This window comes from Lepus europaeus, chromosome 4 (genome assembly GCF_033115175.1).
Source record: "Lepus europaeus isolate LE1 chromosome 4, mLepTim1.pri, whole genome shotgun sequence".
NCBI classification, from domain to species: domain Eukaryota; kingdom Metazoa; phylum Chordata; class Mammalia; order Lagomorpha; family Leporidae; genus Lepus; species Lepus europaeus.
Window position 1 is genome coordinate 51,648,405 of NC_084830.1, and position 26,487 is coordinate 51,674,891.

Here is a 26,487-nt window from a genome sequence, read left to right on the forward strand (position 1 = left end):
AAAGTCATTCAAATTGGGGGGAAAAAGGAAGCAAAGTATCTGTTTGTATATATATTTACGGATTCCTAAAGATTCTTCCCCAGAAGACCAAATTAACAAATGAATTCAGTAAAATCGCAAGATATAAACTCAACAATCAAAACTCTTTATGTGAAAGAGCACTTGGCATTTGATCCCAATTCTCTCCTCTTGCTAATGTACACCCTGGGAGGCAGCAATGAAAGCTCAATTACCTGAGTCCCTGCCAGCCACATAGCAGACCAGTACTGAGATCCTGACCCCTTCTTTTGGCCTAGCCCAGTCCTGAGTGTTGGGGGCATTTGGAAGGTGAACCAGTGGATAGAAGATCTGCCTTTCTCTCTCTCTCTCTCTCTCTCTCTCTCTCTCTCTCTCTCTGCATCTATCTTTGAAATAAACTGAAAATAATTTTTAAAAGTCTGCTACATTTCTGTAATGTAAACAGATTAAATGTTTCTTTTAAACAAATTAAAAGAAATAACAAATCAAAAAGAAAATTAAGAAAATAATGTCTTATAATAGCATCAAAAAGAAGAATGTACATAGGAATAAATTTAATGAAGGGGGCATTAGTTCTGAAAACTAATTTCAAGCATTACTGAAGAAGGAAATAACAGTATCCCGTGTTCATTTATTGAAAGACTTACTGGGTACCATCCAAAGTGATCTACAGATTCACTGCATTTCCTATGAAATTTCTGGTGACTAGCTTTTTCTGAAATAGGTAATTACAACCTAAAATTCATACATAATATTAAGAACCAATCTTTAAAGAGAAAGTTGGAAATCTCATACTTCCTTATTCAAAATATACGTAAATCTATGGTAACTAAAATAGTATGATACTGGCATAAAGATAGGCATACAAACCAGCAGAATAGAATTGAGAATGCAGAAATAAACTCCCACATATGGTCAAGTGGTTTTCAATACAAGTGCCAAGGCCATTCCATGAGGCAAAGGAAGTATTTTCTGTAAATGGTGTTGGGAAATTGGATATTTTCATGCAAAAGAATTAAGGTGAACTCGTATTTTAGATCTAATAAAAATTAACTCAAAATGGGCAAAAGATCTAAAAGTAAGACATAAAACCATAAAGCTTGGACAAGAAAACACTAAGGAAAATATTTATGATACGGCATTTGACAATGATTTCTTAGATATGACACTAGAAACACAGACAACAAAAGAAAACAAAAAAAAATAAATTGGGCAACATCAAATTAGAATTATATCTAAAAACTTTTATACAGCAAAGGAAACAGAGCAAAAACACCAGCAACTACAATAGGAAAATATTTTCAAATTATTTATATGATGAGACTTAATATTCAGGCTATATAAAGACTTCTACAACTCAAAAACAGTCAGGTTTAAAACAACAAAAGACTTTTAAAATATACTTCTCCTAAGAAGACATGAATAGCCAATAAGCATATAAAAAAAGAGTTAATACACCTAATCACTAGGAAAATTCATCTAAACCACAATGAGATACCATTTCATATACTATTAATATGGCTATTGTAAAATTTAAAAAAAAAAAACAAAACAGAAAATAACAAGTGTTAGCGAGAATGAAAATGCGGAGAAATTAGAGCCCCCATGTACTTTTGATGAGAATGTAAACTGGTATAATGACTGTGGAAAATAGGCTGGCAGTTCCTAAAAAAAAAAACAAAATTCAGAATTACCATGTGGTTTAATAATTTTACTTCTGCATGTATGTTCAAAAGACTTGAAAACAGAGACTTGAACAGGTACTTGCACACCCTTGTTCACAGCAGCATTATTTGCACAGTCAAAGGATGGAAGCAAGCCACATGTCTGTTTAGGGATAAATGGAAAGCAGAATGTGATATATACATGCCTTGAAATATTATTCAGTGTTAAAAAGGGAGGAAATTCTGACGCATACTACAGTATGGATAAACGTTGAAGACATTATGCTAAGTGAAATAAGCCAGTCAGAAAAATATTGTATATTTCTGGTAACATCAAGTACCTAAATTAGTCACCTTATTAGGTGACAAGGAATGGGATGTTATTAATTAATGGAATAAGTCTCAGTTGAGGGAAATGAAAAAGTTCTGGAGATGATGGTGGTGATAGTTACTCACCATGAAAATGTACCTAATACCACAGAATTGTACGCTTAAAGTGATTAGAAGGTTAAATTTAGTGATATTTATATCATATCATGTAAATATTTTTAGTTTTTTTTTTACTAAATACATGTTAAAGTGGGTAGCAAACATGGAACTTGATAATTTAAGATGCTGCCACCAAAAAAAAAAAAAAAAAAAAGGAGTTCAGGAAGCAACTTAACATCCTTGTGATAGTTAGCCCATTATGTAAACTAAGAAGAGTTGAACCTATAGATTAGCAGTCAAGAGTTGGTATCCTACAAGATTTTATATTATACTTCAAAGGCTATCACAACAGAATGTCACGTACTGAATGGTTTTAATGACAGAAATTATATTCTCACAGTTCTGGAGGATGGAAGTCCAAGATCAGGACACTGGGGAGGACTGGTTTCTGATAGGTCTCCTCTCCCTGGGTTATAGAAGCCTGCCCTTGTCTGTAAATGCACATTCCTGCTATTGCTCCTTTTCTTCTAAGGATACTGTCTATATGATCTCATTGGACTCTAACTACCACTTTAAAGCTCCTAGTTCCAATTATAGTCACACTGGGGGTTAAGGCTCCAATACACAAATTTTATATGGACATTACTTAGTTCGTTGCACACCCTTATGTTATTTTTTTAAACCACTCAGTAGTACCATCATCAGAAACAAGTTGTTGACCAAATTCTAACACTTCTTGTATCATCAATTTTATAAAAATTTTAGTCTGATAATAAAATGATCATAATTGTGTTGCAAAGACATTTTTCTCTGTCTCTCTCTCACTATCCACTCTATCTGTCAAAAAAATAAATAAATAAATAAAAATTAAAAAATAAAAATAAATTTTAAAAAAAGGCCGGCACCGTGGCTTAACAGGCTAATCCTCCGCCTTGTGGCACCGGCACACCGGGTTCTAGTCCCGGTTGGGGTGCCGGATTCTATCCCAGTTGCCCCTCTTCCAGGCCAACTGTCTGCTATGACCCAGGAAGGCAGTGGAGGATGGCCCAAGTCCTTGGGCCCTGCATCCGCATGGGAGACCAGGAGAAGCACCTGGCTCCTGGCTTCGGATCAGCGAGATGTGCCGGCCGCAATGGCCATTGGAGGGTGAACCAACGGCAAAAAGGAAGACCTTTCTCTGTGTCTCTCTCTCTCTCACTATCCACTCTGCCTGTCAAAAAAATAAATAAATAAAAATAAATAATTGTGTTGCAAACTGAGTAGAAATTTTAAAGATAGTAAATTAGTTTGCAAAAACAATATATAGCTATTCCCTGGGGAAAAATGTAAACTCAATTATTTAATAAGAAAGCACAGAGCATCATGCCTTAGCATAGTATCACATCCATCAGAACAGTAACTGCATCTTCATCCATCATCAGTACAGTGGAAATAAAACTGCTATAACAGAACATCAATGTAGACTGCATTGAAACTAAATACTTCATTTCAATAAATGTCTTGGCTGCTCCTTTGATTCCATCTTACAAGGCAATAACATTATCTATGGTCTACACATTATCTCATACTCCCTCTTAATTAAAGTTTAAGAACATTTGATTAGAAAGACAAAACAAAGCTTCTTCAAATATGTAGACCATATGCTGCAAGCCTGTTTTCCACCTTCTCCTGTTTTATATAATCTAATTTTCAAAAAGTCACCAGTTTGCAGGTTGTGTTGTGCCTCCTTTGAACATACAGGCTTGAGATCCACAGATTCTGACTTATTGTGGGTTCTTTCCAGTTTTTCCAATGCATTTCAAATATCTAAGGGCCTTAAAACTAGTATACATCTTATCTGCTATTACTGTATTCTAAAAATCAGGATTTGACATTTGATATTAGTCAATCATTAATATTAAGGAGGCAAATATTTGGTAATTTCCTTTTAGAATGGAATACAATATATAAAATGCTACATTTCCGAATCGACTTTTCACTACTTAGGCAAACTGAAAATATTTCTTTCTGAATGATGAAGTATTTTTTGTGTGCTTAACTTATTTAGAGTATGTCTAGTTTGTAAACAAGATGACCATTACCAAAAATACAATATCACTTTGTTCTCAAATTTTAAATTCCTGATAACATATGCTTGCTAATCAAATAGGTGATTCATTTGATTCCTAATAAATTAATTGAGCCTTCTAGAAAGTCTTCTTATCACAGAGACGTTTTTTAGTAATACATGCACATTACATTAGCAGGTAAACTGAAAGTAATCAGTGGATATTAATTATAATAAAATAACAATTACATGTATGCTTCATTTATTCATTCTGTGTTTAAAATTCAAATTTAGAAATTACTTTTTCATGTAGAATTAGTTACAATCCCTGCTTTCACTCAGAAGTCATTGAACACAATTATTGAATACTTATAATGTGCACATTTCAGCAATCATCTCTAAAGGATGAATTAGTACATCAAACAACAACTTTAGAAACAGTGAGTACAAAAACAAAACTTCTTTTATCAGCCTGCAGATTCTTCACAATCTGGTTTTTTAATCTTACAACATGAATTCAATTTGCTTGATTTGCAAGCATAATATTTTGAATGTTTTTTCTTTAGTGTTCCATGGCCACACTTCTACCAAATTATTTTTATTATCTATTTCTTTCTCATATGATTTTATTATTGCCGGAAAATGTTAAAGACAGAGATCTGGTCTTGGTTTCTTCCTGAGGGTTCCTAAATTTGGCTCTTGTTCCTCTACTCTTTCTGAACTGCCTGAAAGAGGAAAATAAATTGCTTCACCAGAGGCAAGTTAGGCAGAAGTTGTCCTCACTTAACTCTTTTGAACTCACTGGCATTTCACATACTTGTATATCCAATAAGAAGAAGGAAAAAAAATGAGGAGATGGTAAGGAAGAAGAGGAGGAAGTGGTGGGGGAAAAGAAAAGCAATAAAAGAAGAAAAATAATAATAATAAAATAATAATAATAAATGTCTTTGAAACATTGCAGTTGGAAATAAAGATGATCAGAAAGGAAAGTTTTCCTTCAACATTATGTTTCATAAAAGATTTGCCCCACAAATTTCCTGCTTTTCTACAGGAAAGAATCAATTCATTGATTCACATTGCCACCTTCACCTATGGGATTAGAATCAGATGGACTTTGATAATTTTCTTGGCTGAAAACCATAAAAGAAAAGAGATATGGTAGACTTGAGTGCAGATGAGATCAAGTACTGGTCTCATTCCTGGCTTTTGTGTAGTCAATGAAGAAATACTTCTATTATAATTCCATCAAACTCAGTGCTGTATTGTATTACCAGAGAACAGATATCTCTGGCATGCTAAAAAAATTCAAGAAGTTTGCTATTAGAATTAAAATGCACTGTTTACAATTATTTGATTCGGATCTAGCTGGCTGGAATTATATATATATGTGTGTATATATATATATATATATATATATAAGTCAACTTAGAAATACATGGGTCTCCAGTACATTGAAATAGTGCTAAATTACTAAATTATTTCAGGGGGTGAACTGCAGTGAACCTAACCACAGAATTTGAAAATGAAAAACAAAGGCTATTGAAATACAAAGGTGCAAATTTATGCAGACTAACTTTGAGTTTTGTTTTGAATATTAGAAATCTAAGTTAGGAAGCTGCAGAGCTTTCTTTGAATAATCGTGCATAAACAAATGGCTATATCATTGCTAATCTTTGGGAAAAAAATGGATGTGAAGCTTAGCCCTAAGACAATCACACATACCAAATGCAAAATTGATCATCTTCAGAGTATTTGCTCTGAAAATTTTGCCTCAAGACTGGGCTCAGTACCCACCACATTGCTTCATGCTAATATCAATCTTGTTTACAATGCCCATAAGTCCAAATCTTAAAAATCTCTTCTTACTTTTATTCTCATCTCTTTTGTTAACTTATATTTTTGACAAATACTAGAAACTGCATAACTTATTCCTCATAACAACATTTGCTGCTTTCTTTATTCCCATACTTTTTGTTTTTTGTATTTGTTTTTTTTTTTTTTTTCAATACTCTTTTGCCATTCTCCTCAGGGGAGAAAACACAACCATCGAGAGTTATAGAACAATATCTTAACAATTTTACCCATAGAGAAGAAGGAATTTTTCTCATAGCTCCAGAATGACATTTTCCAGGGAAGGACTAATAATAAAGTAGGCTAGAATCAAATATTATAAAAGGCAGTGCACATACTAGCTACAACAAGGTAACAGGGATCAGTTGTAATGGTAGGCCAGGATCAGATCACTGGGAATCTGATATGCAATACAAAGCAAGTTTGGATTTCACCCCATAAGTTAAAGGGAACCAATGAGGGATTTTTAAGCACAAGAGAAATATGATCAAGTTTCTATATTTAGAACACAGGGTAAAGGGAGAGAGGGTAGAGTGACAGGTGATGATTGTGAAGACATATGTGTGAGATGATAATAACTTGAAATCAACCAAAGTAGTAAAGACGGAGAAATAGAATACCTATAAACCGGTATTCACTGCTCATGCAGGTTTGAGAGGGAAAATTATGAAGAATGACATAAGATTTCTAGTGTGGGTGTTGTGTCTATAATGGTGCCATCGGATGACAAGTATACAAAGAGTAGAGAAACAATTTCATTTCTGGACAAGTGAGATGCATGTGAAATATCAAGGTTATGTCCTTCAGGGAGGTAGATGTCTAAGCTCAGATGGCAGCAGAGCTGGTTATGCACACATTGTGAATACCTACCCACACAGAGCTGGTAGGTGAAGTCAGGAATGAAGCTGAGGGGTACAGAAAAATATGCTAGGATGAGAAAAGAAGGTTAAAAACGACAGAACTCTATAGACTTATGGTGTGCATGATGACTTTGCAATGTGCTCACTTGCCTTGGCTGAACTCTATGTTCTAGAATTCCCTTTTCTTTGTGCTTCCATTTAGGGTGGGCAAGAGAGTTTCTTGATGGAGTTCAAGGGTAGAAGGAAGGCAACAGCTACTTTGAAGCACAGCCACGTTGTTGCTGATCTCTGACTTGGTTCACTGACATGAAGTAGCAGCCAGACCTGCAGTTGCTCTTTCCCCTGAGTTTTCCTTCATTTTCCCAACTCGAGGCAGCTGGGCTGTCTATGTTCAGCTCCATAATAAAGGACATGACTTTTGCAGGGCACCTTTATCACCAAGGTCAGAAAAAACATAAACAAACACAAGTTGCACTATTTACTGATGAGGTTCCAACTTGCTATAATCTTCTCTTCTTAATGATCTACCAATGGACTTTGGATTCCAGTAATAGAAAGTCTTTTTAGCCCATCCCAATAATTGCATAAACCAGTTCTCTATAATCAGAATATATAATGACTATAGGTTACATACACATATAAACTTAAAATAACCTACAAAATATGCACGTTCTGCAGTTGAGTGCTGTCACAGAGGTCAAAGAAAGGGAAAATCCATGGGAGACCTGGAAGGAATGTTGGTCGATGATGGAGCAGGAGTCTGAGGTCATAATCACCCCAGGAGGTCTTTCAAGGAGAGAGAGTGAGCATACCAGTTCTACATAGAAATACACTAAATATAATATAAAGATTAGACATTGGGCTTAGTAATTATGATAACAGGTGATATTTGCTTAAATGACATCAGAGCAATAATTGGGAAATAACTTGGTAGAAGTGGCTTAAACAGAAAATTAGAAAGAAAAAAAGGAAAATAAATATCAGAGTGTACTAATTTTCCAAATAATTCAAATTTGACTACAGGCTGGATTATCAAGTAGTTTTGTGGTTGAGTTTTGATACATTTGTTTACTTAACTGTACTTGTATGCTAGTATGTTGGAGTCAAACCCACATAACATAAGCTTACTCTCAAACATTTTTAGGTGTATAAAACAAAAGTGTTAATTATTTGCACATTGTATAATGTAACTCTAAAACTTTTTCATTATGCAAAATGATATTGTATACCCATTGAACAATTATTCCTCTTTTGCACCTACTCTAGGCCCCATTTTAACTTTCAAAATATTTGACAACTTTCCATATTTCATAAGTGGAATCATGTCAATTGTCTTTATGTGATTATCTTATTTCACTTAGCATAATGTCTTCAAGGTTCATCCATGTTATAGCAGATAATAGAATTCCATTCATTTTTAATACTGAATAATACTATAGTATTCAGCCACATTTTCTTTACTTATCCATCTGTTGATGAATACTTACATTGCTTCTACTTCTTGGCAATTTTAAATAATATTTCATTGAATATAGGTGTGTAAATATCTGTATGAAATCATGTTTTCAATTCTTTTGGAAATTCACTCCAACATGTATTATATAGTAATAGTATATTATTATATAGTAATTCTATTTTAATTTTCTGAGGTATTTCCATACTGTTTTCCACAGCAGCTACATCATTTTAAATTTACATCAGTAGTGTGCAAGGACTCCAATTTCTCTACACGATTGGTAATACTTGTTAATTTCTGTTTCAGGAGGCTGTTTGTTTTATAATGGTTATTATAATGGATATTAGGTGTTATGACATTGCTGTTTTTTTAATTTTTAAAATTTATTTATTTATGGGGCCAGCGCTGTGGCACAGTGGGTTAATGCCCTGCGTCGGCATCCCGTGTGAGCGTCGGTTCGAGACCTGGCTGCTCCACTTCCTGTGCAGCTCTCTGCTATGGCCCGGGAAAGCAGTGGAAGATGGCCCAGGTCCTTGGGCCCCTGCACCCACGTGGGTGACCCAGAGGACACCCCTGGCTCCTGGCTTCGGATCGGCACAGCTCCAGCCGTTGCGGCCATTTGGGGAGTGAACCATCGGATGGAAGACCTCTCTCTCTCTCTCTCTCTCTCTCTCTCTGCCTCTCCTCTCTCTCTGTAACTCTGACTTTCAAATAAAATAGATAAGTCTAAAAAAATTTATTTATTATCTATTTTATTTTATTCTTATTAATGCCTCATAATAGTGTATTTGTCACAATTGATGAACCACACTTGACTTCCCTGTTTTGAGTTGCATTTTCCTAATGATTAGTGAGTTTTGAGCATTCTTGCATTTTCATATGCTTTTCAGCTACTTTTATATCTTCCTTGGAGAAGTAATTTCCTATTCAAATCTTTTTTTCCATTTTTTTAGAAAAATTCTTTTTTTATTCGTTTATTTGAAAGGCAGAGTTAACAGAGCAAGAGGGAGAGACAGAGATAGAGGTCTTCCATCCACTGGTTCACTCCCCATATGGCCACAGTGGCCAGAGCTGGGCCAGGAGCCAGGAGCTTCATCTGGGTATCCCATGTGGGTAGCAGAAGCCCAAGTACTTGGGTCACCTTCCTTTAATTTTCCAAGCACATTAGCAGGGAGCTAGATCAGAAGTGGAACAGCCAGGACTTGCACCAGGACTTTTATGTAATGCCAGCATCGTAGGCGGTGGCTTTATCAGCCAACACCATCCATTTTTCAATCAGGTTGTTTATTGTTGAATTGTAGTTCTCTATTCTGGATATTAGTTCCTTATTGGATGTACAATTTACAAGTGTCTCATTCTGTTAATTGTTTCCTTTGCTGTGTAAAATTTTTTCAAGTTCAGTGTAGTTCAATTTATCTAATTTTTTCTTTTACTGTTTGTACCTTTAATGTAATGTAATACTCAAAAAATATTGCCTAAACCAATATCATAAAATCTCCCTCTATAATTTCTTCTAGAAATTTTATAGTTTAAAGTTTTTCATTTAGGTTTTTAATTCACTTTGAGCTAATTTTTGTGTAAGATATGGTTGTAATTTCATCTTTTTGCATGTGATATTTTTTGAAGAGACTATATTTTTCCCATTTTATACCATTTGTTCTTTTGTTGAAGGTGATCTGGCCATGTGAAGAATTATTTCTGGACTTTTTATTTTGTTCACTGATCTCTATGTCTGATTTTATGTCAGCACCATACTGTTTGATGATTGTAGTTTCATTATACAGCAATATGATCTACTGAAATGATAGTGACAGATCAATAACACTGACAGTGATCTCCTAACACTGTTCAAAAGGATGAGACCTGATTATGTGAAACTAAAGACAGAATTTTATGGAATAAAATGAAAAGGATAAACCTATTCTCCAAAATATTTGCCAACCAGTGCTGTGGCATAGCAGGTAAAGCCACCACCTGTAGTGTCAGCATCCCATATGGGCACCGGTTAGAGTCCCAGCTGCTCCACTTCTGATCCAGCTCTCCGCTATGGCCTAGGAAAGCAGTGAAAGAAGGCCCAAGCTCTTGGGCTCCTGTACCCGCATGGGAGACCAGGAAGAAACACCTGTCTCCTGGCTTCGGATCGGCCCAGCTCCAGCCATTGTAGCCATTTGGGGAGTGAACCAGCAGATGGAAGACCTCTCTCTCTGTCTCTGTCTGCCTCTGCCTCTCTGTAACTCTGGCTTTAAAATAAGTAAATAAATCTTAAAAAAATTTGCTTTCATTTTTTGATATTTAGCTCCCTATGCACCATTCTGCTTATAATTTGATTTCACAAATAGGCTTTTATATTATAAGGGAGAATGCACTAAGCAAAAGATGAAGATTCTGATTTCCTTGTAAGGTAGATTTTATTGTAAATTAATGAATATATCAGCATTCTTGATAATATATTTGTCTTACCATTTTATTCTCTGTGACCAATTATCTTGGGATGTGCTAACAAATGGAACTCCTGGGCCTAATAGTTTTTCCATCAATATATTACCTGGGAAATATTCTCTTAACAGAACCTGTGCGCTCCTGGAGAATGTCTTTCTTCTTCAGCTGACATAGTTACTGTTCAATTTTGTGAAATGAATGAATGAATGGCCAGCCAATATCTTTAAATTATTATTCAATATCAATTATATTTTGAAGATTCCTCCTATGAAAGAAGAACTGATTGAAACTAGAGGATGAATGAACTGGTGACAAAATACTATTAATCTCTATTTTTTGAAATTTATTTATTTATTTGAAAGACAGACTTATAGAGAGGCAGAGGCAGAGAGAGAGAGAGAGAGAGAGAGAGAGAGAGAGAGAGAGAGGTCTTCCATCCACTGGTTCACTCCCCTAGATGGCAGCAAGGGCCAGAGCTGCGCTGATCTGAAACCAGGAGCCAAGAGCCAGGAGCCAGGAGCTGAGAGCTTCCTCTGGGTCTCTCACACTGGTGCAAAGGCCCAAGGACTTTCCCAGGCCATAGCAGAGAGCTGGATCAGTAGTGGAGCAGTGAGGACACGAACCAGTGCCCATATAGGATGCTGGCACTGCAGGCAGCTCCCTTACTTGATATACCACAGCACTGGTCCCAATAACTTTATTTTCTTGGAAATCTAGCATTTTCCTTATTTTATGAAGACAATTGTCACAAAAAAAAAAATAGGTTTTGATGATACTCTTGCCTTGTTGCATTGCAGAAGACGCTTTCAGCTGTCTGAAGTCATGATGGCACCATCTCCAAGTTTTGTGGGATTTGTTTCTAGAAAGAGTCATGGACTAGGACCACTCAGGTATAAATGTTGGCTGAAGCTAGGTTATTATGGAGGATGATTGATTTATAAATTTAAAAATTTTGCTCTTGTAATTTTTGCCTTACACAAATATAAGTGGTTGCCAATTATTTGTCCAAATTTTTCCCAGGACCTCCAATTCCAGTTTCCTACTAATATTCACTCTAGGAGGGAGCAAGTGATAGGCCAAGTGCCTCAGTCCATACCACCCATGTTGGAAAACCAGACCAAGTTACCATCACCTGACTTCTTTGGCCAGGCCCTGGTTGTTGCATACATTTTGTGAGTGACTGGAAGATGGAAGATCTCTGTCTGTCCGGATCTTTCAAATAAATAAAAAAATTTTAAAAAATGATATTCTAGCTTTCTTAAGCACCATGACCACAGACAAGAGAATTTCTTGTTTAACCTTTAAGAGTAACAATAGAGACAGTGTTTTCATGGTATTAACTGGGATTATGGATGGACTTTCCAGCTCTTTAGAATAAAATTCAAGTGTACACATCTTAGAAATCTTGGTCATGTTGGATTAAATGGAATATATAGATCAGGCTATCGAAATTTCTCTGGTTTGTTAGTGTATGCAAAGTAGGCTGATGCAGCTGAATTAATCACAAGCTCAAGCTAATTCCTTTTGCATCCCTATTAATCAGGTTAGGGTTTCAATTCTATGAATGTAAACAGAGAAAGGTCAACAATTTCACCAGGGGCATTTTCCAGGGCATGGGAATTAAGTGAAAAGTCATCCTTCATTCCCTTGCTGGACTGAAAACAGCCTCAATCCTCAATTCTGGGCATAAGACAGCGTGGAATGTGCTGTATTCACAGAGCATATAGTTTCTGAGCAACAATGAAGGTAATTTATTACCAGATTTTCAGCCAAGTCTGCAGTGATTCTTTGATTAGTAAAAAGTGGTTTTGAATGTTATGCCTTGGGATGTTTCTTTATGCCTTTTTTCTTTCTGCAAAAGGATTTTGTGGATCACAAAATGCTCCACATTAGAATTTCAGCCTGAGATTTGCTGCATGATGTGCCAAAGGTGGTCAGCAATAAAGCAGATAACTTAAATTAATTTAGAAAGTTTGTGTTTTTCTCTAAGGGAGAAAATGTTATATTTCTTGAGAAGTCCTCATAAAAGACAGCAGAGGAAGTTGCATAGAGCAAAGCTTTTCTTTATTCTTACATCTAAGAAGGTAACTGTTTTAGAGAACAATTGTAAGACAGTTGGTGAGTTTTTGCATTTTAATTTTTAATTTTTTTAAATTTTTTTTTGACAGGCAGAGTGGACAGTGAGAGAGAGAGATAGAGAGAAAGGTCTTCCTTTTTGCCGTTGGTTCACCCTCCAATGGCCACTGCGGTTGGCGCGCTGCGGCCAGCGCACCGCACTGATCCAATGGCAGGAGCCAGGTGCTTCTCCTGGTCTCCCATGGGGTGCAGAGCCCAAGCACTTGGGCCATCCTCCACTGCTACTCCTACCCCACGTCCCAGAATCCCACCCTGAAGTCTTAGATCCCTTCAAACAACAGTTATTGCTGCTTACATGGACCACAAGAATGCCTAGGTTCTGCTGAAAGAATTCCTAAGGGCTAGCACTGTGGCATAGTGAGCTAAGCTTCCATCTGCAGTGCCAGCATCCTGTGTGGGCATTGGTTTGAGTCCTGGCTGTTTCTCTTCTGATCAAGCTTTCTGCTATGGCCTGGGAAATCAGTGGAAGATGGCACAGGTGCTTGGGTCCCTGCACCCATGTGGGAGAGCTGGAAGAAGCTCCTGGCTCCTGGCTTCGGACCAGCTTAGCTCCTGCCATCGCAGCCGTTTGTGAAGTGAACCAGAGGATGGAAGACCTCTCTCTCTGTCTCTCTCTCTGTAATTCTGCCTCTCTAATAAATAAACAAAAATCTTTAAAAAAATTTCTCAAGTAAATATATGTGAGTACTTCAAAAAGAATGTGAAAAATGGACCTAAATAGCAAATATATTTTGTGCCAAAGTTTTTGAAATCCATTCATAATTGTTTCGTAATATGCATTTTCCATGAACTTTATGAATTGCCCCTGTATACCCCAACTCCAAGTCTGTGTAATAGTGTTAGACAATCTTTTTCATTTGATCAAAAAGTAGGACAACTAAAAAACAGTCTGGCTTTTATAGCAAATTTCCAAAACTTTGTGTCTTCATCCAATTTCGGAAATTCTGGCTTTCTAGCAGATCCCAAATGGGGTACTCTTCCTAAGGTCACCAGGGCATTTGAAGACAAGTTCTCAATGGTTCATCAACTCATTTGTTTAATCCTTGAGAAATCATTTTTATTTTCATTTTAAAAATTTTTCAGTAACATGGAATACTTGTGAATTACAGGGTACAGTGGAATATTTTAACATATGTATATGGTGATCAACTCAGACAATTAGAATTTGCATTTCCTTCTTTATGTTTAGAGTCTACCAGCTCCTGTCTTCCAGTTCTTTATATGGTTTACAACACATTATTTTGTACTACATTCACCCCACCATTCTAGAAATATCAGAACTTATTTCTATGTAACTGTGTTTTGGTGCCCATTATGGAATCAACCTAGGTGTCTACCAATTAATGAATAAAGAACATTATTTATACATAATGGAAGATTATATATTATACATAATTGAATATTATTTAGCCATAAAAAAGAATGAAATCCTGACATTTACAGCAAAATTGATGGTACCAAGATCATTATATTAAATGAAATGAAACAAACATAGAAAGACAAATACATGCATCATATGTTTGCTCTCATAGATGGAAGTTTGAAAAGTCTATCTGAACTCAGAATAGTGATTGCTAGAGCCTGGAAAAGATCAAAAGAAGAGGGTTAAAGGAGATTGAGCAACATGGATCAGAAGAATAAATATTAAAATGTCTATAAGTGGGCCAGTGCTGTGGCGTAGTGAGTAAAGCTGCCATCTGTAGTGCTGGCATCCCATATGGGTGCAGGTTTGAGTCCCGGCTGTTCCACTTCCGATCCAGCTCTCTGCTATGGCCTGGGAAAGCAGTAGAAGATGGCCCAAGTCCTCAGGCCCCTGCACCCATGTGGGAGACCTGGAAGAAGCTCCTGGCTCCCGGCTTCAGATCGGCGCAGCTCCAGCCATTGTGCCCATCTGGGGAGTAAACCAGCAAATGAAAGACCTCTCTCTCTCTCTCTCTCTCTCTCCCTCTCTCTCTCTCTCTGCCTCTCCTTCTCTCTCTGTGTAACTCTGACTGACTTTCAAGTAAATAAATAAACCTTTTTAAAAAAAATCTATACTACCTAAAGCAATCTACAGTCTTAACGCAAACCCTATCAAAATACCAATGACAATCTTTACAGAATTATAAAAAAATTCCTAAAATTCATATTTTTATTATTATGTTTTAAAACATTTATTTATTTGAAAGGCAGAGTTATAGAGAAAGCAGGAGAGAGAGAGAGAGAGAGAGATCTTCCATCCACTGGTTCACTCTCTAAATGGCCACAACAGCCTGGGCTGAGCCAGGCAGCAGTCAAAAACTTCATTTGGATCAGCTTAGCTCCTGCCATCACAGCCGTTTGTGAAGTGAACCAGAGGGTGGAAGACCTCTCCCTCTGTCTCTCCTTCTCTCTGTCTGTAATTCTGCCTCTCCCACATGGTTGCAGGGGCCCAAACTCTTGGGCCATCTTCTGCGGTTTTCCCAGTTTCAAATTAACAGGAGGGTGGACCAGAAGTGAAACAACCAGGACTCAAAAAAAAAAAAAAAAAAAAAAAAAAAAAAAAAAAAAAACAACAACACTGGGATGCCAGTGTTTCAGGCATGGCTTTACCCACTATGCCACAATGCTGGCCCCCTAAAATTCAAAAGGAATCACAAAAGATTCCATCCTGAGCAAAAACAAACAAACAAAAACAAAAGCAAGCTGGAAGCATCAGCATCACAATATCTGATTTCAAGCATACTGCAAAGCTATAGTAACTAAAACAGCATGGTACTAGCATAAAAATTGACACACAGATCAATGGGACAGAATATAGTGCCCAGAAGTAAATCCACATACATACATCCAACTGATTTTTGATAAAAGTGCCTAGACCATACATTTGATAAAGGAAAAACTGGATACTCACACCCACCCACACACACACACACAGTTTGCAAGCTACCTATCTAACAAAAGATTAACATCCAGAATATATCTACAACTCAAAATAACTCAACAACAAAACAACAAATCCAGTTAACAAATAGGCAAAGGGCCTCAGGAGACAATTTTCAAATACAAATGGCCAACCAATATATGGAAAAATTCTCAACATCAGTAGTCATCAGAGAAATGCAAATCAAAGCCATAACGCGTTATCACCTCACCTCTGTCAGAATGGCTATTATTCAAAAGACAGAAAGTAAAAATTTCTGACCTGGATGTGGAGAAAGGGGAGCACTTATACACTGTTAGTGGGAATGTAAATTACTGCAGCCAATGTATAATCAATATGGGGATTTTTTTAACTTTTATTAATGAATATAAATTTCTGAAGAATAGCTTATGGATGACAATGGCTTCCCCCTGCCCCATAACTTCCCTCCCACCTGCAACCCTCCCCTCTCCCGCTCCCTCTCCCCTTCCTTTCACATCAATATTCATTTTCAATTATCTTTATATACAGAAGATCAATTTAGTATATATTAAGTAAAGATTTCAACAGTTTGCACCCACACAGAAACATAAAGTGAAATATACTGTTTGCGTACTAGTTATAGCATTAAATCATGATGTACAGTACATTGAGGACAGAGATCCTACATGGGGAGTAAGTGCACAGTGACTCCTGTTGTTGACTTAACAAATTGACACTCTTGTTTATGGCATCAATAATCACCCTAGGCTCTTGTCATGAGTTGCCAAGGCTATGGAGGCCTTTTGAGTTCACTGACTCTGATCATATTTAGACAAGGTCATAGTCAAAGTGGAAATAATCTCCTCCTTTCAGAGAAAGGTACCTCCTTCTTTGATGACCTGTTCTTTTATGGAGATTTTTTAAAAAACTAGAAATGGGCCTGCCTTATGATCCAGTAATCACAGTACTGTGTATACACCCAAAAGATGTGAACAGATTGTATCAAAGGGATACCTGCACCACTGTGTTTTTGGCAGCACTGTTCACAATAGCCAAAATATGGAATCAACCAAGATGTCCATCACTGGATAAATGGATAACGGAAAAAAAATGGCATATTTATACAATGGAATATTATTGTTATAAAACTAATGAAATTCTACCTTTTCATCAAAATGGATGCAACTGGAGTACATTATGTTCAGCGAAAGAAGCCTGACACAGACAGACAGATAACGCATATTCTCCCTTATAAACGGGAGCTAAAATTAAAAGAAAAACAACAAAAAAAGAAATGCTTATGTACATCACTATTGCTACAATAAAATTTAGACAAACTTTGTTTCTTATCTTTGTCAAACTAATGGTTAAGAATGATGTAGTACTAAGGTTTTAATGATCTGTGATTATTTTATAATTTTCTGTTTGGGAGTGAAACGGACAACTTTTCATTTCATTAGTTTCTAGCCCTTGCCTATATTCCCACTGAACTATGGTCTTTTTACTTGTCGAACTCCTTATTTAGTAGATCATTAAGCCTTTGACTACAATGTCAATTAAAAATATTATCTCAAAAATTAAAAAGGAAGCAAGCAATAAAGGAAAAAATGAAAGAAAAAAGGGCGGAAGGAAGGAGGGAGGGAGGGAGGGAAGAAAGGAGAGAGGGAGGGAGGGAGGAAGGAAGGAAGAATAGAGGGAGAGAGGGAGAGAGGGAGGGAGGGAGGGAGGGAGGGAGGGAGGGAGGGAGGGAGGGAGGAGGAAGGGAAGTAAGTTCTTGGATTGTGGCAGAGCAGGTTAAGCTGCCGCCAGAGACACTAGCATCCCATGTGGGCTCTGGTTCAGGTGCCAGCTTCTCCACTTCTGAACTAGCTCTCTACCAATGGCCTGGGAAGGCAGCAGAGGATGGTCCAGGTCCTTGGGCCCCTGCCCCAGTGTGGAGACCCAGAAGAGGCTCCTGGCTCCTCACTTTGGCCGGGCCCAGCCCTAGTTGTTGCAACATTTGGGGAGGGAACCAGTGGATGTAGACTGCTCTCTGTCTCTTTTTCTCTGTGTGTTATTCTGCCTTTCAGATAAATAAATAAACCTAAAAAAAACAAAAACAAAAACAAAAACCAATTATGTCTATCAACTACATTGAATCTGTTCTCTTTGTATTGACATCACATTAGCATGAAAATTGTATTGTAATTAGCAGGCATTCGCTGTGACTCTTAAAATCTAATGTATTAGTAAATTCCTTAAAATAAAAGTAAATATATTTGTCAAAAAAATTGAGCAAATATTTACCAGGTCCTTTCTTTAAACTAGTTGCCATGTGAGATGTTTGAGGTAGGGCTGTAGGTACAGAGAACAAGCCAGGCATTGTCTCTATCCTTGTAGTGCTTCACTCATCAATATATCCCTTCCCAAAGGATTGGAGGATGCTCTTCTCTGGGGGAGCTAGCTCCCTCTGACCCAAATAATTCCCTCAGTATTGTCAGAAGCACGTCTCTCTGGCATTGCCGACATTAGTGAGCACAACCCAATAAGGGCAACTGCTGCTCTCCAGTGTAAATGAACATGCCAACGCTATTGATAATATTGGTTATCCAGTCGCCCTTCTATATCCTGGAATAACTCACAATTGAACCAAAGGACATTTCTGATCTCTAAACAAATCTTATGGAGTCCTGAGTATTTACCATCCCCAATTATCCCATGAAGTGAAAAATCTGCCTAACAAGTAAGGTTTTATGCCTTTCTCAGCTTCTGGAAGATATTTACTAACTTTTCTCTTACCCTAGCAGTAGCCACAAACAGCACCCATTTTTAATGGAACTGCCACTGTTGGAATACAAACTCAGACACGGTAACTTCTGCCCTGTGGGATTAATTGTTTAGCTCAATCTCTGCAGTGTCACTTACCACCTGTTTGCTCATTGACACACCTAAGTCCAGAGATTCCTGATGCTATAGTTGTGACTACCACTTGGATCTTTTAGTCCCAATTCAGATATTTTATCCAAAGACTCGGGTTTGGGGTTATATCTGATCCCACAAACAATGACAGATTAGGAATGCAGAATAGATTAATTTATGTGCAATTGGCCAAGGAATATTCCTGCAGGCCTGGCACTGAGGGACCTGGGTAACTGGTTCACTTGGCAGAGGCCCTGGGGTGACACATGACCACTTATTCAGGGTCTACGTGAAGCCAGGCTTGGTGATAGGAATGCAGCATTCATTAGTAACAACCGCCATGAACAAATTCCTCTACAGGATAGATATAGGAAGCTTTTGTTATCCAAGAAAAGAAAGTAAAAATTTCAGTTTGCTTCAACTTCTGATTGTGATTCTATTTCCTTAGTGAGGCTGATGCACTACCCTGATACCAGTCCAGATGGATTAAATTTGTCTATTTCCTGCTGTTCCTTAAAGGAACTCAAGACTTTAAATGGTCCCCCCCAGAACCCAGGCATCCTTGAAGACTCTTATTTGGACACATTCTGCGATGTTGCAGTCTACCTAGCTAAAACGTCATCACCGTCTGGAAACTGCTGCTGACACCACCCACCAGCTCTAACTCCTTGGAGGATTACAGTGGTGCAAATAAGACTGATGAGGGCATCCAGCTTTGTAGGCCTGCTAAATAACAGACTTTACATCAGGATACTTAAATGTAGTAGATAATTTATTCCTCATAAAAGTTTTATGACCTAAACATCATTGCCTCCAGTTTACAAAAGAGGAAAATTATGCTCAGAGAGATAAGCTGGGGCTGGCACTGTGGCATAGCATGTAAAGCCTCCACCTGCAGTGCCTACACTCCATATGGCTGCCAATTCGAGTCCTGGCTGTTCCATGTACTATCAACTCTCTGCTATGACCTAGGAAACAGCAGAAGATGGCCCAAGTCCTTGGACCCTTGCACCTGCGTGGGAGACCTGAAAGAAGCTCCTGGCTCTTGGCTTGAGATCAGCTCAGCTCTGGCTGTTGTGGCCAACTGGGGAGTGAACCAGCAGTTGGAAGACCTCTCTCCTGCCTCTTCTCTCTCTGTGTAACTCTTTCAAATAAATAAATAAATCTTTAAAAAAAAAAAAAAGAAAGAAAAATATAAGCCAAGGGCAGGCATTGTGGTGGAGTGGATAAAGCCACCACCTGTGATTTCGGCATCCCATATAGGTACCGGTTCAAGTCCCAGCTGCTACAGCTTTGATCCAACTTCCTACCAATGGCATAGGAAAAGTAGCAGAAGATGGCTCAAGTACTTGGGCCACTGCCACCCATATGAATCCCCTGGCTCCTGGCTGTGACCAGGCCCAACCCTGGCTGTTGCCACCATCTGGTGAGTAAACCAGTAGATGGAAGATCTCTCTTTTTCCATCTCTCCTGCCTTTGTAACTCTGACTTTCAAATAAATGAATATATCTTTTAAAATATATAAAAAGAAAGAAAGGTAAGCCATTTGCTCAAATTCAGTTTAGGCTACCAAAGTTCAGGTTCTCTCCTTTAGGAAACACTGTGATGCAGGATTTCATTTATGGGATGAGCCTCTATGATTCAGGGTAAATGACCATCCTGGTTCTCCTGGGATTCTAATAGCTTTAACTGAGACCTGAATCCTAGGAAAACTCATGGTCTCAGAAAAACTACAACTGCTGACCACCCTGAGCCCAAGTTAAAAACCTGCTCTCTGGTCCCTTTGCTCTTCTTTGTGATACTGCAGTAAAACCAATGTAGCAGTGGCCCTTAGGGGCTCAAGAGACCTCACTAATACAACCCAGGCAAGATGAGAGACCTCAGGAGTCATCCAATGCTGAGACGGTTTACAACAGTGAACCTCAGGCTGTTTCCATAGGGAAACAGTGGAGATTGGGTAGCAAAATCCATTACTTCACTAATATTTTTATTTCATTGCATAGTTGCTTTGCTTCTCCAGTAATTAACAGCAGGGGAAGGAAGCTTCAACTTTAGCCAAGTTATCATGTTTGTCAGTCTTCAAATCTGAACCAGTCCTGAGTGAAATGACCTGACTTATCCAAGGGCTCTGGGATGCCTCACCATGGAACCCATCCACAGCTTCAGAGCTCACATGCTTCCGGGATTGCTCATGGCCGCACAGTCATCGTGTGACCATTAAAGGCCCATTTACAGATGGCTTTTGCAGCTTGATCTTCAGAGCCCCTCTCTTGCATGAATACTCTAAAAGTCCCCGAGAAAGCCTTCAACAGTGTGTTCCTAGGATAGATAGAACGTTACCCTAGCAACCATCATGGAAGGAAGACGTTTTAACCTCAGTTGATTCAGACTGGTGTTTCTTTCCATGCCTGCTGTTCTTTCATAGCCCTTCAGTGTCTGTTGCCCTTGATTTCTCAATAATGTTTCAGTGGGTTCGTTTCTGAGAGGAGCAGCATGGTGGGGGCAAGAGGCGCGGAGTCAACACACAGACCCCAGGAGTCAGGTGAAAGCGGGCTTGAGGCGAGCAGCCCGCAGACTCGTTTATTACAGTTGGTACAACAGCTTATATAGCCAAGACCAGCCAATCTGGTCAAGGGGCGGTCTATGCCCCAACCAATCACAGCCTGTTGCCAGGCAGTTTCCAGAGCCATCCAATCACAGCCTGTTGCCAGGCAGGCTCCATTGCCAGGTGGGTTTCAAAGCCATTCCTGAGTAACTGACACTCGCTTGCCAGTGGCCACCTTGGCATGGCCTTCTCATTCCACTACAAGTGTCTATGGCTGGTTTTCATGTGGCTGTGACAATCTTTTGGGGTCTAGCTTAGCAGCAGTTCGATTGAGAACAGACCATGTTAAATAAAATTTGCCAGGGCGTTTTGGAAAAGTTCAATAAAAATGATGGAAATTACAGATAACTGACTTTGGCTTTATATTTTATTTCTTTTAGAATTTATATACTTGGGGCCGGCGCTGTGGCTCACTGGGTTAATCCTCCACCTGTGGAACCGGCATCCCATATGGGTGCCGGGTTCTAGTCCCGGTTGCTCCTCTGCCAGTCCAGCTCTCTGCTGTGGCCCAGGAAGGCAGTGGAGGATGGCCCAAGTGCTTGGGCCCTGCACCCTCATGGAAGACCAGGAAGAAGCACCTGGCTCCTGGCTTTGGACTGGCCATTTGGGGGGTGAACCAACAGAAGGAAGACCTTTCTCTCTGTCTCTCTTTCTCACTATCTATAATTCTACCTATCAAATAAATAAATAGAAAAAAATTTTAAAAAGAATTTATGTACTAAATATTTTTAAAGTGCAGATAAAAATCAGTATAGTAGTAAATAGAATAAAAATATATAGCAAGGAAATCAAGAAAAATATTTCTACTATGAGAAATAAATTGTAGCACAACAAAGTCATAGAATACTAAAAGCAATAATTCTTTAAATAATAAGATAATTTCCAAATAGAACTACTGAATATGAACTTGATTTGTTTGAGAATTCAATAAATAGAAAAGAGTAAGTTGTGTTCACACATTGTAAAAAATAATCAAATTGCTTGCTCGTTGGATTGGTATGAATAATGACAGAGATGACAAAATACTGAGAACACTACAGCACACCACAGACAATAATAAACTGGTGCGCCAGCGCAGTGGTGCAGCAGATTAAAACCCCATCCTGAAGTGCCAGCACCCCAAAAGGGCACCGGTTCTAGTCCCAGCTGCTCCATTTCTGATCAGCTCTCTGTTGTGGCCTGGGAAAGCAGTAGAAGATGGTCGAAGTGCTTGGGCCTCTGTACCCGCATGGGAGACCTGGAGAAAGCTCCTAGCTCCTGACTTCAGATCGGCTCAGCTCCAGCCGTTGAGGCCATTTGGGGAGTGAACCAGCAGATAGGTGACCTCTCTCTCTATTTCTACCTCTCTCTGAGCTCTGTCTTTCAAATAAATAAGAAAAAATCTTAAAAAAAAAAAAAAACACAAAAACTGGTTAAAGTCATTTGTCAATTCAAAGTCCTTTTAAGAGTAAGTCATTGCTGAGTTTTCTGCTATTTGCTCAATTCTGTCTTTAGAGGAGGGTTAAGCTTGTGAGTATGAAGAAAACTGAATGTCATTGTAAATATTAAAACAAAAATAAGAAAAAGAGGGAGGGAGAATGGGAGTGAGAGAGGGAGGAAAGGTAGGGTGGGAAGTATAATCATTCTCTTAAAATTGTATATATGATTTACACATGAAGTGAGTTCCATTTTTGTAAATAAAAAATCCATAAGAAAAGATATAAATACTGGAAATGAGAGTGTTTTTACTCACAACACAGAGTAGTCATTGCATGAGAAAATTTGAAATACTCTGAAATGGCCAAGTAATATGTGGAAGAATTTTTGATAGGTTTTCACATATTTTAAAAATAGTCTAAATGTTCATATGACACAAAAGGGGAAACCTGTTGAAATGAAATGGACACTATGAAAAACAGTGACTTGACCAGCCCTTGTCCTGACTGCTGATGTACAATGTAATACTTTATCACTTTTAGTATTTTTTTATTTTGTTCTAGTACTATTGGTTGAACTCTGTAATTAACACACAATTATTCTTAGGTGTTTAAATTTAACTGAAAACTGATCCCTGTTAAATATAAGAGTGGGAATAAGAAAGGAAGGAGATGTACAATTTGTGACATGCTCAATCAGACTTACCTCAAATGGTGGAGTTAGAAATGTGCCAAGGGATTCCAATACAATCCCATCAACGTGGCATGTATCAATGCCATCTCACTAGTCCAAGTGATCAATTTCAGTTCACAATTGATCACACTGATAGATCTAAGAGTCAAAGGGATCACACAAACAAGACTAGTGTCTGCTAATACTAACTGATAGAATAAAAAAGGGAGAGAATGATCCAACATGGGAAGTGGGAGACACAGCAGACTCATAGAATGGCAGATGTCTTAAATAGCACTCTGGCCTCAGAATCAGCCCTTAAGGCATTCAGATCTGGCTGAAGAGCCCATCAGAGTATTTTAGGCTTGGAAAGCCAGGACACTCTGGGAAAAAAAAAAAAAGACCTAAATGAAAGGTCTCTGCAAGTGAGATCCCAGTGGAAAGAACGGGGCCATCAAAGAAGGAGGTACCTTTCTCTGAAGGGAGGAGAGAACTTCCACTTTGACTGTGACCCTGTCTGAATAAGATCGAAGTTGACAAACTCAAAAGGCTTCCATAGCCTTGCAAACTCATGACTAGAGCCTAGGGAGATTACTGACGCCATGAACAGGAGTGTCAAATTGTTAAATCAACAACAGGAGTCACTGTGTACTTGCTCCTCATGTGGGATCTGTCCTTAATGTGTTGTTCAATGTGAATTAATGCTATAACTAGTACTCAAACAGTATTTTACACTTTGTGTTTCTGTGTGGGTGCAAACTGATGAAATCTTTACTTAATATATACTAAATTGATCTTCTATATATAAAGAGAATTGAAAATGAATCTTGATGTGAACAGAATGGGAGAGGGAGCAGGAGATGGGAGGGGTTAGAGTGGGAGGGAAATTATGGGGGGGAAGCCATTGTAATTCATAAACTGTACTTTGGAAATTTATATTTACTAAATAAAAGTTAAAAAAAAGAATTATGAATCAAAAAAGACTTTAAATTACCAAAATGAAAATCCTAATTTTATACAGCCATAATAAGAGAAGCAATTTAATTTTTTTTCTTTTCCTCTTTTTAACAATGTCACTACTACTGGGTCTGGTTCTGTGGTATAGTAGGCCACGCCTCAACCTGCCCCGCCAGAATCCCATACGTGCTCCGGTTCCAATCTAGCTCTCTAATATGGCCTGAGAAAGCAGTGAAAGATAGCCCAAGTGCTTGGGCCCCTGCATCCATGTGGGAGACCCAGAAGTTGCTCCTGGTTACTGGTTTTGGATAAGCTTAGCTCCAGCCTTTGTGGCCATTTGGGGAGTCCCATAGAAGACCTCTCTCTCTCTCTCTCTCTCTCTCTCTCTCTCTCTCTCTCTTTCTCTCTCTCTCTCTCTCTCTGTAACTCTACCTCTCAAATAAATAAAATCTTTAAAAAAAAAATACTACAACTGTTGCACCAGGAAGAGGTGATCAAAGAGTACATAAAAAAGAATATTGTGGAAATGAGTCCAGAATTTAATTAAAAATAAATTTTTCTGGGTTTAGGGATGTTTGTGGCATTTGATAGCTTTTAAAACATGATTTGTTTAATTCTTCTATTCATACTAAATAAACATTAATTTTTCTACCTAATTCGCAACCTTTGTCTGAATTAAAGGGGGAATTTCCACTGGCACAGGTTCCAGATTCCACAGTCATATCAGCTTTCACCTCTGGAAACAATGGAATTCTGTAGATTCAATCAGCCAGGCTGGCCTGCCTCCCTGTTAGTGCACAGAGTCAGAATTTATCTTATTTAGTCTGACTCCTACCTCCTGTTTTAAGAACTAGCAAGGGAATTAAAACTGTTCAAAAATTCCCAATTTTTAGCACAGAAGTCAGAGATTCTCCAGGGCAAATTTGAGAGTACCCTGCTATTTCTCACAGTATATTTTAGAGTCTGTTTTCTATTTTGAGAGTTTTGGCTTAAATACTACTGAGCCCCCAATAGATATTCATTCATGTATTAATTATGTGCAGACATTTAAAAGACTTGACAGTAAAGTATCATAAATTAGATCAGACTGATGGTACAATCAGCTGGTTTTGCTTTATTTCTTATAAGTATAGTATTGTAAAACTAGCTAGCAACATGAGAACTAACCTAAAAAAGCCCTAAACCTAAGATATCAAATACACCCAACAGGACTACTTTACAAAATCCCGCTCAGTCTATCTGGTGCTTCATTTAGCCTAGATTCTATTCATTTATCTACAACATCAAGGATTCTGGAGAAAACTAAATTCTACTATATAAACAGTGAAGCAAATTAAAGACACCAAGAATTTAAATTAATTTTAATCTTTGGAGAGCTATCTAATTATCTTCTGGTGTGAACAATCAACTTCATTTGAAAAATCTTACCTAATTTAATGGAAAAAGCCCACATCCCATGGCATCTAAGCAAGGCTCAAATTATGACTTAAAATCCTGTTTGCATCCAAAATAAATGATTTATTATTTTTAAAAGACAATATTCTTAGAATTGTATTTTTGAAATACATGAAATCTTTTCTCTTTATATATTGTATATTATTAAAATACATTATATTAAATATTATATATCAGCATAATGTGCTAGAATGGAAAGGCTAGAAGAGTCACATCTAGAAGTTGAAAATGATGCTTCCAAGAATACATTTTTCCATAAATAAAATTCGCATTAGGAAATAAAAATTATAAAATATTTAAAGTAATCGTTGGTCTTAAGGCAGTTGAACTTAGACATTGTGAGCACTAGATCTGGAGCCATACAGACATGAGTCCAAAAGTCCTCTGATATGAGCAAATTATTCAACTAGCTAAGCCTAAATTTATTCATGTGCAAAATCAACTTAAAAATACTAATTTGTAAGACTATACCAACAATAAATGAGACAATGAAATTTGAAAATAATAATAGTGTCCATAAGTTGTATGTGTAATAAAACATCCCATTGAATAATTTACCTTATTGGTAATTCACAATTTTTAAGAGATTGGGATCAAAGTGACTTTTCTTTCTTTTCAAAATATATTTGCCACATGCTCAATTGGACTTACCCCTAATGGTAGAGTTAGAAACCTACCAGGGGATTCCAATTCAATCCCATCAAGGTGGCATGTACCAATG